The sequence below is a fragment of the Limulus polyphemus genome, unplaced genomic scaffold, assembly GCF_000517525.1.
Source record: "Limulus polyphemus unplaced genomic scaffold, Limulus_polyphemus-2.1.2 Scaffold124, whole genome shotgun sequence".
NCBI classification, from domain to species: Eukaryota; Metazoa; Arthropoda; class Merostomata; order Xiphosura; family Limulidae; genus Limulus; species Limulus polyphemus.
This window is the reverse complement of record NW_013665734.1, coordinates 94,846-98,492: the sequence shown is the minus strand read 5'-3', so window position 1 is coordinate 98,492 and position 3,647 is coordinate 94,846. Positions and strand designations below refer to the sequence as shown.

The 3,647-nt window shown below is 35.5% G+C and overlaps 1 long non-coding RNA gene across 1 annotated transcript in view; it reads left to right on the top strand.

Moving 5' to 3' along the window:
• The window catches only part of LOC111089548, a 16,146-nt gene that overhangs the window by 9,422 nt on the left and 3,077 nt on the right, over window positions 1-3,647 (top strand). The gene's annotated exons all lie outside the window — the stretch shown is intronic.

Below are 3,647 nucleotides of genomic sequence, written 5' to 3'. Positions count from 1 at the left end.
AAAAATGGTTCACGCGCATTACGCGCCAGAAGAGACGAAACACGTTGGAAACGATGATCATCAGTGAGTTCGTGAGGCACCTAAACACCTTCTTTATGGAGCTTTCCCATATTCCTTAGATGTTTACGTATTGTTTCACGAGAGACACGCAATTTCAAGGCCATTTCACGAGTATGTTGCCTTGGGTTAGATTCAACAAGTGTCTTCAGAGCATCAATTCCAATATGTCGGCCCCTACCATCATAGTTTTTAAGGCTAAAGCCACCTGAACGAAATTTGCTGAACCATCGTTGACACTTACGAACGTTCATAACATTTCCATAAACTTCTTTGATGTTCTGTGTGCCGAATGTGTGTCTTATCGTGTTCCATCACTATAAGGGATTAGAGTATACTAATCTTTACACATTATATAGGCTACACTAACGCGACGTTTAGGCGGTTTGTTTAACTATTATACGTGATGTGCATTTTTTGTGTGGTTGGTTAATGAAAGTGTTCCAGAATGCGACATTAATTTCTTGACGACCTAATATAATAGCAGGAAATGTTTTGCAAAGTACAGTATATATATAATGACAAATCTCAAAACGCTCATAATTAACTGAGGATGTAAAACCCGCTTCTTAGCCACTTAGCCAACCATAATTCTAAATTTGTCTTCCTATCACATAAAACTTGTTCTTCTTTATCGTCTTCTCATGTCAACCTGTAGAATTTTAAAATGTATATTACTTCGCGTTGTGTGTGTGTTATTTTTATTTGTTCTCGAACTCCTCGAATAGTTTGTGAAATAGAAGAATCAAAATAGGCAAGCAGACTCGGGGTAGGCCCGGGGGGGGGGGGAGTTCTAGTCCCACTCAGGATCCTGGGTGCGCCATGTTTGAAACTGAGTTCATAGCGCCAGTTTATTTTCGGATTCGTAGAAATAATTGCAAATAACGGAGGAGCTTGATCGGTACCGTTGGGACTAATTGAATCATGAGAGGCCTTTGAAACCCGCAGTGTAGCATGTGTATTTTCTGTTAATCAATAATAATTCGTGAAACCGACTCTCTACAAATAGTTCAAATCTAATATTTTGCTCGCCTTTATTTGCCAAAAAAAATAAAATATTTCAAAGATACATCATCTTATTCAAATCTGGTTTGAAAGAATGTTTATTCTTTTTTTATATGTGTTTTAACAAGCTAATTAGCAGTTTCAAAGCAACAGGCGATATTGATCAGGTAATATAAATATATTATGATACATACTCCTGAAAGTAAGGAAAATACATTGCGAAAGATCTACTTAAACAGTACTAAATTATGGCACTTTTTTCTGAGGGATATAAATCAAATTTCAAGGGAAATATCTAATTTGTTCACAGCTCGTGTGCGTTGCTCTGCCGAAGCGAGATAGTGTAATGAAGATTTAGGTATCAATAATCTACTCCCCATAGCTTTCAATAGACTTTTGTTTGATATAGTCAGCAAAATATTTTCGACGACAAGATAGAATATTTAAAAATACCTTTTTCTAGTGTCAAATAAGCATTTCTTTGAGAGAAAAAGCGTTTACATAATGTTAATCAAAGTTACTTACTGGATGAAACAAAATTGTGGGTTTGTTTATTCGTTATTACCATATAGTTGCTTCCCTAATTATCAACAACACCCACGTTTTGCGTGTAAGCGTGTGTTAGATAGTCTAAGAAAATATTAACGTTCTTAGCTGGCAGTGTGTACTGATGATGTGTTGGATATATAACCTTTATTAACAGCTGTTTAATTCACATGAACCGTGGTAGGATGAAGTTCATTTAATACACAGGAAAAAAAAAGTTTTGTTTTATACGTATGAATGTCATATTTATTACAGCTGTTTCGATCTAATTTGTATGGACTGATTTTAAAGTTAAGCGTTTTGTGATATTACCGAAGTTGATTTCAAGGATCTGTTCTAAAACTCTTATATGTGCCACTGATTAATAAGTGGTTCGTATCCTGATAAAGTCGAAAATAAATGTGCCTCGAGGTAGAAATTCAGTTTTTATAATATATATATACGTGTATAAACATTTAAAGCTCACAAACAATTTTTTTTATCTTAGTAGTTAGATTATTAGATTATCCGAAAAGAACAAGTTCCTTGCTGACTGAAACCAAACTGGAAAGTTCAGATTAGAGAAGAAATAGAGCGAGTATAAACAACCTAAAGGTAATACTGGATCGTGACAATACTGAAGATTAGGCACACTTTATAAGAATGATGTTCGTGGTCAGGTGCTGTACTTGAAACGACATCGTCCATCATTGATCGTGCTTATTCTGATGGCCATGATTACGCACTATTGCCCGACATCGCAATTTCCAGTGGAAGAAGGTTCTGCAAAAAAAACAACAAAAAATGAAGTCAATTTTAGAGCACATACATCTTCACATTTGTTTTCTATGGACCCTCAACTGCACGTGGATATCCGTTTCCAAGACCAGTTTATTCTTATTCTGCCATCTTTCTCATGAAGGCAGCTGTTGATTTCGAGTTGTTGCTGGATTCATGTGAACTTCAGACTTCTAAGCCTTCATCAAGTTAAAATCCTCGTTTATTACCTTACTAACAGTAACAGAACATGCACGCAGTTTCATTGCAATATATATTTAAGTCGGTGGATACTTTTTCATAACCATAGCTTCGCATTGTCTAGGAGATGCTATTTCTGCACCCGTTGATACCTTAAATGCTCCGCTGTGAGAGGTTTCCCGCTTTCATGGAAAAAAATTGAAGGACTACTTCTTCGAAGTGTTTTGTCTTTTGGCTCTAGATCGTTTAACAATTTCATTATACGAACCACTTTCCTTAAAATATCCTGTGAACCTTAAGTCACACCCATTATGGTATTACACGTCAGATATTCGGGAATTCGGCATTAACCAAATATATTAGTGCTAAAATTATCACCTGTGCATAGCACTACGTTTCGCATCTAGGGAAACATTCAGCAGCATTAGAACGTGCAAATCGATTTTACAAAATTCGATTATTCATTTATAGAAGTGGCATGAATAAGAATCGGGATTTTACTAGAAAAAGCATTAGAGAATAAACTTAAAATTATTTGGCGAAACGCGAATTTCGGAAGAAAAAAACAAAACAACAACCCCATATCAGCGATAGAAAAAAAAATTAATACATTTGTCAACTCAAAGTCAAGTCACTGAAATTTGTCAAGTCGTTGTGAAGGTCGTTTCTTTTTTGAATCAATCAATAGACAAAATTAGTTCCGGGAGGAAGTGTTTTAGTAACATAAAATTAACAATAAATCTTGCAGAGAGTAGTCTTCTGTTAAGGGTGCTGAATAATGAAAGGTCAGTGAATTCCGTTTAGACAGCAAATAAATTAATGTTAACTAAAAGCTTTGAAAATTTATGGGCAAAATTAAATTATGCTAATTTGATGAGAAGTCGTGATTTTATTGTAGGATTTTTTTGAGTATTCGGTGATACGATAATAATCAGTTAATTCAGATCTTTTACAGAAAATGCAATTTTAATAAGACTTCTGAACAACACTGCTGCTACCTTTGAATGGTGCCCGGCATGGCCAGGTGGATAAGGCGCTCGACTCACAATCTGAGGGTCGCGGGTTCGAATCTGCATCCCACC